The following is an 11,006-nucleotide window of genomic DNA, read 5'->3' as shown; positions in this document are numbered from 1 at the left end:
TATGAAAAAAACAGTATATACTTAGTGTCTACTGTAGAGAACAGACACTGGTCTAGATTTTTGGAATACAAAAACAACAAAGTAACAACAAAGTAAACAAAGATTCATGTTCTTATGAAGCTTATATTCATGTAGAATAAGGTAGATATTTGCCAAATAATATAGATTGTATCTCAATTATTAATAAGCACTACAGAGGAAATTAAAGCAGGGAGTTCATTAAGGGGTCCCAGGAATGATGAGGGTAATATAATTTTTTTAAAAAATATCTATTTCAGGGAAGATTTATTCAGATAGTGACTTTTAAGCAAATACCTGAAGGTAATGAAGGAGAGAGTCTTGCAGACATCAGAGGAAAGAGCTCAGAGAGAGAACAGCAAGCGAAATGACCCTAAGGTAAGGTTAAGCTTGGTGGATTCAGGGGACAATAACAGGGTCATTGTGTTTGCAGAAGAGTGAGGTAAAGGGAAAGGAAAAGAAATGAGATCAAGTGGTAATAGGAGGCCAGATGATTTAAGGCTTTGGGTGGACATGGTAAAGAGTTTTGCTTTTATTCTTTTGAATGGGGAAATTTTTGGAGTGTTTTGAGTTAAAGAATGGCATTATCAGCCTTGTATTTTTCCAGAATAACCCTAGATGTTGTGTCGAGAAGAGATAAAAAAGGACAATGGAAGAATCGGGAAGACCAGTTAGATGGCTGCTCTAGAAACTATACAATCACTGGTGGTAGCTTAGAAGAGGGTAGTAATAATGGAGTTGGGGAAATTTTTTCTGAGTTCAGATATACTTTTCTAGTGTGTGAGTCATTGGTGGCTGAATGCAGCTTTCCCCATAGAATTCAGTGCCTGTCCTTTAAAAGATCAGTTGGACATTTGGTAACTTTTTTTCCCTCATTTTCTAGGTTCATGAGTATATTCTCTAGTATCAGCTAAAGATTTTTAGCTGCTCTAGCATACAGTGTTTTTTTTCTGTCACTAAGTTCTTTTTTCCCCTTTTATTTCTCCACAGGACTTAAGATTTATATCATATTGTACTCTCTAACTTTTTTCTAATTTTTAAGCCTTGTCTTGTCAACATGATAGTAACTTTAGCCCCTTGCTACTCAAAGTGTGGTCTATGAACTGGTGGCCCAACATCACCAGGGAGATTATTAGAAGTGTGTGATCTCAGGGCTTGTCCCAAGTCCACTGATTCAGAATATGAAATGTGATAAGAGCGCCAGATGATTTTTATGGATATTGAGGATTGAGAAGCACTGGTGTAAAGGACAGGGAATCTGAATTAGAGTCCATTTGCTTTTTTATAAGACTTGGAAAATTTAGTCACATAGCTTTAAGTACATACTTATTCTCACAATTAAACCAAAATCATAGCAAGTTGACTCATAAAGTAAAAACTTTCAAATTTAGAAATAGAGGGTGTATAAATCATATTAAAAATCCTAAGTGATCTTTAAAGAAGCAAATGATTTTTGGGGGTCAGTATATTACTTTGAGCAGACAGACTTATCATAAATGACCTGTCATTTGTATGGATATCTTAAAATCATGCATTTATCATATAGCATGAAATGTTGCTGCACATGTGTATATCTCACCTACATTATGATTACAGATCATAAATTGAGAATGTGCTGTTTCTCATTTCTTTATGGTTGTCAGGAATATCATTCACATAAACTTTTAATCATTCAATAAAATGAGTGGCTGGAGAAGGCATACACAGTACTTCATCATGGCATTCAGTCCCTGATGCCGGATTCTTTCAAAATGTTTTATTAGGTATCTAAGCTATAGGGAAGTAAAGAGTAACTATAGAATTGAATTGTGCCTTTTAAAGATTGCTGTATATTTCTAATATGTTCCATGAAGCAGGTGATTTATGATTCCTGAATTATAAGGCAAAATAGAGTGAACTAAGTTGTGAACAAAATACTGTCATTTAATGTCACCTACTATATCTAAGAGTCATTGGAATTGAATTAGTTGGACTGGGGCTTTGAGTAGGGAAGAGACAGAAGTTGGAATGATGAAATCATGAGAACTAGAGGCTATTTATATAGGATACTTTTTTAGATTATGAAAGAGAAAATCTTTAGCTTTAGTTGTCTATGGAAATCATTTATCAATGATTTTCAATAAATAGTTTGGATAAAATTTGAGAATGTTTAGTAATATTTGCTAAGTTCAGTGTTCTTCCTGTATGTCCTAGTTGAAGTAGAAAAATCATAAGAAATATGGAATAGCTTATCCTGTCATCATTATTCTAGGTTAGAATTCATTGATATTTACTAGGCAAATAATTATTTTGGTATTTACTGGGCAAATAAAAGATTATTAACTTTCTTATTTATTGACTACTTGCCATGTATCAGGCAATGTGCAAAATATTTGACATATGTTATCTCATTAGCTCCTTATTGTAACTCTATTAACACATTTTACAGATATCCTGTCACTCAAAGATAGTAAAATTTGTCACGAGTCATACAACCAAAAAATATATCATTTAAATACTTGATTTAATTTGACCTATCTAGGTTGGTATCTAGTTGATATTCTTAGCCACTCTTTTATTGATGCTTTTTGGATTTTAGTGTTAATTCTATTATAATTCAAGGATTCATTAGTATCAAGGGAAAAAGAGCAGAGATTCAATGATAAATTAGGATTCAACCTAATATTGTACTATGAGAAAGTTAAGTGGCTCCCTTGTAAAATGTGGCTTGGTTAATCTCAAAGTTGTATGGCATTATTATTTTAAAGATAAAGGTCTCTTTATATTCATTTTCTAAGGTTTGGACTAAATTTGAAATTTTCTCTTCTTTAAAAGTATGCAGGGTCTATGGCCATGCTACCCTGAACAAGCCCAATTCCATCTTATCTCGGAAGTTAAGCAGGGTTGGGCCTGGTTAGTACTTGGATGGGAGACCACCTAGGAAGACCAGGTGCTATAGGCATAAAAAAAAAATAATAAGGGATTGTAAGCTGACAAGGTCCTTGCAATCTGTGAGGTCAACCAAGGATTGCCTTGCAAATAAATAAATAAAAGTGTTCAGAGACTATCAAAAAAAATTCAGATGGTTCAATTTTTAATATTACTTTGGCTAAGAAAAAATTTCAAAAAATCAGGCAGGAAAACAATTTATAATAAGTGAGAAGTGTGTACTTAGGAAAAGAACATATACCAAAAGACAAATGCATTTAGCTCTTCCTGATAAGAAAAATCAAATCATAGGAATGGTAAAAATCTATACATTTCACTTCCGATTCTAAAAATATGTGAAGGTTTGGTATATTTATAATGGGGCAATGTGGCTATCAATTTCCAATGCATTTGAACAAATCAAATGGAGCTAAACTTTGCTATAAAGCTTTCTTAGAGCATCTCAATACATTATTTAAATAGCTTTAATTGAAGATATTCTGTATTTAGAAGATATTCCATTTGAATGTGAATATTTAAATACTTGATAAACAGAGAGCATATCTTTTCAGATGAATCAAAGAAAAAAGGAATTAGTCTAGGGTAGTACAATCAGCTATGCTAAAAATGAAATAAATGCATATCTCCTAATGGTAAAAGTATGTTCACTAAATGAGTACTTCTAAAATAGTTATCACAAATGTCAAATAGTTGCAATAATAATAATGATGTCCAAAGCATTTTTTGGTACAGAACGAATGTCTGTAGGAAAAGAAGTTTTATAAGTAACAAAGATTGGTTAGCTTATGAGCTAATGGCGATAGAAGGAACCTTAATTACTGCTTTTAAACAATTTTATTGAGGTATAATTTACATGCCATAAAATTTATATATGTGTACAATTCAGTGCTTTTTTAATTAAATTTACCAAGTTGTTCATCACTACAATGAAGTTTTAGAATACTTCCATCACCACGTTAAGATCCCTTATGCCCATTTACAGTTAACCTCTGTTTCCAACCCCATCCCTAAGTGGCCACTTGTTTGCTTTCTATATCTACAGATCTGCAATCTTTGAACATAAATGGAATCAAAATACATGATCTTTGATGGCTGGCTCTTTTCACTTAGGATCATGTTGTAGCATGTGCTTTATTCTTTTTTATGCTAAATACTATCATCATATCTCAGTATGCTTATCCATTTGCCAATTGATGAATGTTTCTTTTTTTGTTGTTTTTCCTTTTCTGTTTTCCACAAGATTGTTTCAAGTTCTTGGCTGATAGTGACTATTTGCAGAAGCTGAGAGCAATTATTAAAGATTTGATTGAATGTAGAGAAGGAAGAAGCACATCGACAAACATTAAGAGGTGTAAGAATTGAGGACAAGGTATTGTGATTAGAAGAGAAAAAAACCATTTGGTTAACAGTAGTTAGTGGAGGTTTTCTTTTCTCTTGGAAAAATACAAATCAATACATTATTTCAACAAATATTAATTAGGCATCTACTCTGTATAAGATATTGGGCTAAGAAATTGTGGGGTACAGGATGGGGGAAATGATCAACCTAGCAAAAAAAAATGCTTTATATAAGAACCATAATATATTTTTTTCAGAAGGAAAACATTGCTGACACATTTTTAAAAAGTTAATAGAAGCCAATAATTTATATCTTGCATGTAAGATAAAGCTTCTGATAGCCTTTTTCCCTTTTCAGAAAATGAGAAATACCTATTTGGTATTTGAGTAAGTATCTACTTGAATTCCTCTAGGGAGGCACTTTTACAGGAATGGTTCATGTATATCCTGTAACACGGTCGTCAGTTCTGTTATTTACAATAAAGCAATCCCAAAATGTGCGCTAATGCTTATTTAATCAAGTTATCAGGAAGCTTGTGTTACCTTATAGGTTTTAAATATGACTCTTTCTTCCTAATATGAAAAAAGCCAAATGACTACCCTAATAATAGAATGTAATAATGTATTTTATTGATAATTTGATTTTCAGATGATTCATTTAGCTCTTTTGGTTACTTTGTAGCTAAGCAACAAGGCCTATAGAAAGACACCTGATTTACTCAAGAGAAATATAGATAGATGCTTGTTGTGATCATTGTTTTCTGATATGATATTGAGCTTTCTAGAATGGTTTCCCCCAAAATACATCCTATAGAACAGTAGATTCATTAAATGTTCATGAAGAAATAAAAATTCCCTGGTTAAGTAAGTTTAGAATATCTTGCATATTATATCCCCTCTATTAAAAATTCACAATACATATTAAAGATTGTGAAAAATATTGCTGGGAGGAGGCAAGTTAAAATGGTTTATCTAGATATTTTCCAAACTCATTTTACAAGAGAGCTCTATTTTTACATGTACCAATGTATAGTCTATGGAAGTAATAATCTATGCAAGACTCATGATTACCATTTAATGCTGGTCTAGATAATGAGGTACTAGAGGAACAGAATGCAGCTTAAATGTTATTCTTTGCCTCTTACTAGACCTGTAGAGATGGAGGGAGAAGAATTGGGAAGAACCTTATCACTTCTCCCTATTGGTGAACAAGCAAGGAGAGCCAGGCCAGTCTGAGTCTCCTATATAACCAGCTGTGAGCTCAGAAAGCACAGCATTTGAGATCTGTTTAATTTCTTACATTTATATTCATCCATTTTGGAAAAGATTCTCTATCCATCAGAATATTAACCTCTTATTACTGGAATTGTACTCCATGATTTTAATCCCTTGACTTCTCAGTCTTCTAGTTGTGAGACTTGAGCAAATTATTTGATCTTCTGATTCTTTGTTTACTCATCTGTAATATGGAAATATTAAGGATGTGTTCCTCATAGAGCTGTTGTAAAAATCCAATGAGATAATGATTCACTAAGAACAGTACACAGCACATATTGCACACTAAAAAATTTATAGGTGTCATGACGCACTCACAAAATGGCCACACATTCTATTTACAGTGAAAACAATTGTGTCACCTGTGATAGTTGAAGTCATGTAAGGCCTGTCCTGCTTTTAAAACCTAACAAAACCAAACAAAAACAAATTCATATCCATTAATATGGCTTAGAGAACCCTTTCCCTATGTAAACTAAATAGATTTTTCTCAGCTCTTGTCACACTCATACTATACTTTTTTTTCTGCCTTCTCATCTAGGTGGTGAGCACTTTCAGAACTGAGAATATGTCTTGGGTATCTTTGAAACAATACGTAGCATAACAGCTGATCCATAAAAGGTGCTCACCATATCTTTCACAAATCAAGGGAGGAGAAGATACTATTTGCTAATCTGCTATTTTGCTTTAAGTTTTTAAACATATGGTCTTATCAACAGATCCCGAAGGAATGTGTTTAAACCCACTTTTGTGGGTCTTTTTTTGGGGGGAGGGGGAGTAGTAGATATTATCCTGAAATAAGTATATCTATAATACATAGGAGGCCACTTCTAAGCTGACATCTCATCAGAGTAAGATAATTTGCGAAGAAATAGTGGCAAAGTGCCTAGTGATACAAACTGGGAAGCTAATGAACCAAAATGGCTTTTCTGCTGTTTTCTCGAAGTATAAAATTGGAGGCTGTGTACTGTTCAGCTTGTGATCTTAATGTTCATGGTGATTTTCCTGGCTACAACCTATCCATAATTTTCTTGTGTATAATAGCAATAAGAGTGATCATACTAATTATGATTTATCATAGCTAAATCAGTATACCTGGCTGGCCACTTGAGAACACATTAATTAATCCTGTGAAGGGTATTTGTGCATGTGGGCTACAATACTTTACTTTTAGAACTAAGCAACTCTTATTCTTTAGCAAATCTATTAGTGTTCTTCCATAGAGATAAGATTTATGCTAGAAGACTCATATAAGAATAATAAATACATTATGAGAAGTTCTTCCTGTATACCAACAACTTGCCAAGTGCTTTATATGCATTATTCTCATCAGTGCCTAAATACCTTAAAAGGCAAATATTATCCCATTTTTTAGATTAAATAATTGAAGTTTATTAAAGTAACTCCTCCAAAATCATCTGGATAATAAGTGGTAAAGCTAGAATCTAAACCCATATCTGTGTAAACAAGTACCAGTGATGCAATATTTCAATTACTATTAAAACAGGCACAATTCTAACATGGAAAGAATGCTGGATAGAACAGGACATAAAAGGCAGAGGATCTCCACCTGTCTTTGTAACTTTCTGTCCTTATAACTTTGGAATAGTAGCTTAGGTATTCTGAGCTTCAATTTCCATACTTACATATTGGAGATAATGTAATCCATTTTACATATCAAATAGAGCTGTTGGAAGAGAAGTTAACAGTTCTATGTATATGGAAGTGCATTTTATATTTTGAAGCTTTGTCAAAGTTTGTTTTTAGATGGCCAGAGGGGAGGGGTGTTGAGGGATTAGGGCAAAGGGATGAAGGTTAAAGAAGTACAAATTAGTAGTTGATAGATGGTCACAAGAATGGGGAGCACGGCATAGGGATTGCAGTCAGCAGTAATGTAATGGCTAAGTGGAGAGCCAGAGGAGAGAAAGAGCAATTGGGGGATCATTTCATAAACTATATAAATGTCTAACCAAGGTACTGTATACTTGGAACTAATAATAAAATGCTTTAAAAGTATATATATGTTATTATCCTTAGCATATATATTTAGCATGGCAACAAAATTTTAAAAAACTGAATTATGAATAAATATGTCCATATTTAAAGGTTTTACTATATTAAACAATTTTGCAGGTTCAGTACTGAAAATTCCAGAAGTTTAAATAGTCAAACCTACTGTGAATGCAAATAGTAAAAAAAAAAAAAAAAAAAATGTTTTTAAAACATCCTTTACTGATGTAAGTCTCCTCTCTGCCAAGTAAAGGAAATTTTAAGGAAAATTAATACCTGAAGTAATAAATGGCTACTATTTACTAAGCAATTAGTATGTTCCTGGAAATGTTGTAATAATCTCAACAGCCAATGCAGCTTGATTTATTTAACAGATAACAAAAGTGAGACACTGAGAAATAGAGTAACAAACCCTAAATTACAAGCTAGCAATGATATTATAGTAATCCAGGAAATACAGTCCCAGTACTTAACCAAGATACTGTACTGCCTATCTAGGTAAAATAGGCTGTGAATTGTGTTGGAGTAATGTTTATAACTCTAACCCAAGCTCTAACTCTTTTGAAGCCAAACTCAAACTTTATCACCTCTCTCAATTTTTTTTCCTAGAGTACAAAAATAAAAAGTAAAATGCTTTTTCTTCCTCTAGTCCCTCCCCAGGCAGATGGTCACAGTGTCTTCTGAACTGTCCTGACATTATATTTTTATATAAAATTTCTAATTTAGGATGATTTTAGATTTACAGAAAACTAGCAAAGTTAGTACAGATCACGTTGTTTCCTCCATTAACATCTTACATCAGTATGGTACAGTTGTCACAAATTGTGAGCCAATACCAATACATTATTATTAACTACAATTTCTACTTTATTCAGATTTTTTCAGTTTTTTCCCAACTGCTCTTTTTTCTGTTCCAGGATTCCATATAGGATACTATATTATATTTAGTTGTAATATCTCCTTAGACTCCTCTTGCCTCTGGCAGTTTCTCAGACTGGTCAGGTAGAATATTCCGCAATTGGGATTAGTCTGATGTTTTCCTCACAGTTAAGATGGGGTTATGAGTTTCTTGGGGTTATATTAGAGAAGTGAAATGTCATTCTCATTACAAGATATCAAGGATATATGCTATCAGCATGACTTCTCACTGTCGTTGCCTTCGATCACCTTGTTGAGGTAGTGCTTCTCAGGTTTCTCTATTATAAAGTTACTCTTTTTACCCTTTTCCATACTGTCCTCTTTGGAAGGAAGTCACTATGAACAGCTCACACTTAAGGAGTGAGGAATTGTTTCACCCCCTTGAATATCTACATAAATCGTTTAGAATTCTTGTGCATGGGATATCTGTCTATTCTCCTCCCTCATTTATTTGTTCAATCACTTATTTATATAATGGTAGATATTTATGTTTCTAATTCAATGTGTATTTTTATACTGTTGCCCAAATTTTTTCAGGCTTTGGCCAAGGGAATATCTTCTAGTTGGCTCCCATGTCCCTTTGACATGCTCACATTGTGTGTGTGTGTGTGTGTGTGTGTGTGTGTGTCTCTCAGTTTGGGGGAAAACTTTTTTTAAACATTTTTTATTAGTTTCACGTATACACTACATTGGCTAGACATTTTTATAGTTTATGAAGTGATCCCTACTGATTACTCTATCACCCCTCTGGCTCTACACACAGCCATTACAACACTGTTGACTATATTCCTTGTGTTGTACTCTATATTCCTGTGACATTTTGTAACAACTAATTTTAACTTCTTTATCTCTCCACCTTTTTCTCCCAGCCCCCTAATTCCCTCCCCTCTGGCAATCACAAGGTTATCCTCTGTATCTGTGAGTCTGTTTTCATTTAGTTTGTTCCTTAGATTCAGCAACCTAAATGCCCATAACAGACAATATGATAAAGAAGTTATGGTTCATATATACAATGGAATATTACTCAGCCATAAGAAAATCAAATCCTTCCATTTGCAATGACAGGGATGGACCTAGAGGTTATTATTGCTCAGTTGGGGGACACTACTTTTTGTTTCCAGGCTCATCTTAAATATTCCCCACCCCAGTAATACCTAGAATAAGCTGCTTATCCAAGAGGCCCTGATTCCTTTTACTAAAGAAAGATATTTGAAATTAAGATCTAGGTACTAAGACCCAATAATACATTTACGTTTATTTATGTTTATTACATTTATGTTTCTGTTATATAGCTCACAGCAAGTTACATTTTATTTTTCTCTCCCATTTGACTAGAGGCCTACAATTGTTATATTCTCTTGTACAAGAATAAATCTTTTAAAATATGTAACCTTGAATATGTAACCTTGAATTCTTCTTTAGTTATTCGATAGATTTATAATCTTTTTTCTGTACAACTAGATTGTAAAGTCATTGTGTTGAAAAGTTTCATATATGCCATACTGGGCCCTGCATCAATTATATTTTGTGATTCTGGGGCTGAAGTCTGTGCTTTTACCTTTCCCAACTTTTTTTTTAATCAAAATTTATCTGTTATATATATATATATATATATATGTATATATATATACACCTCTTCTAATAACATGAGGGTTTGAAATTGGCAAGGGACTAGCCTTTTGCACTGTAGTCTGGCACTTAATGTACTGTCAACTGGTTATGGTAAAAAGAACATAGTCTAAGACCTCACTCAGTTCATTTTAATGAAAACCATTTTTTTGTTCAGTAATACTCATCATTTACTATCTAGCTCATGAAAAGAAGAGAGCTGTATTAGCTCACAAAACTGAAAACAGGATTCAGTCAAGGCTTGATCGGTGCCTCAAATGATATCATTAAAATTCTTTTCTATGTGTCTCTCATCTTTACTCACATTGATTATCTTTTTTCCATTATCATTTCTTCTCATGTCTTTCATTATATTCTATAACTATATAACACATTTCTCTCCTGTATTATAGCCATATTTGTATTTTCTTCAGCTTTACTGAAATATAATAGACAATTAGTTGCTCATATTTACATTGTACAATTTAATGAGTTTTTTTTCAATTATAGTTGGCATGCAATAATATATTAGTTTCAGTTGTACAGCATACTGATCAGAGACCCATTAAATCACAAAGTGATCACCCCACTAAATCCAGTAACCCTCTTCCCCCTTACATATTTATTACAACATTATTAACCATCTTCCCCATGCTGCACTCTACATCTCCATGACTATTCTGCAATTGCCCATTTGTACCTCTTAATCTCTTTGCTTTTTTTTGTCCTCCCCAACTCCCTCCCATATAGTATCCCTCTAAATATTCTCTATATCTATGAGTTTATTTTTGCTTTTGTTACTGCTGTTGTTATTGTTTTTTTTCTTTAGATTCCACACGTATGTGGAATCATGCGATATTTCTCTCTCTATCCAACCCATTTCATTCAGCACAATACCCTCTAGGTCTATC

The 11,006-nt window shown here is 33.1% G+C and overlaps 1 long non-coding RNA gene and 1 pseudogene across 1 annotated transcript in view; both read left to right on the top strand.

Moving 5' to 3' along the window:
• The first annotated feature begins 529 nt into the window (after positions 1 to 529).
• LOC105304411 overlaps positions 530 to 11,006 on the top strand; it is a 19,149-nt gene continuing 8,672 nt past the window's right edge. The window contains exon 1 of the long non-coding RNA XR_896995.2: positions 530 to 541. This is a non-coding gene — a long non-coding RNA (uncharacterized LOC105304411). The remainder of the gene's footprint in view (positions 542 to 11,006) is intronic.
• LOC111730914 lies at positions 2,841 to 2,959 on the top strand (annotated as a pseudogene).

The sequence above is a fragment of the Pteropus vampyrus genome, unplaced genomic scaffold, assembly GCF_000151845.1.
Source record: "Pteropus vampyrus isolate Shadow unplaced genomic scaffold, Pvam_2.0 Scaffold340, whole genome shotgun sequence".
Lineage (NCBI taxonomy): Eukaryota > Metazoa > Chordata > Mammalia > Chiroptera > Pteropodidae > Pteropus > Pteropus vampyrus.
Note: the sequence above shows the minus strand (reverse complement) of the source record. Positions and strands in the feature narration are given on the sequence as shown.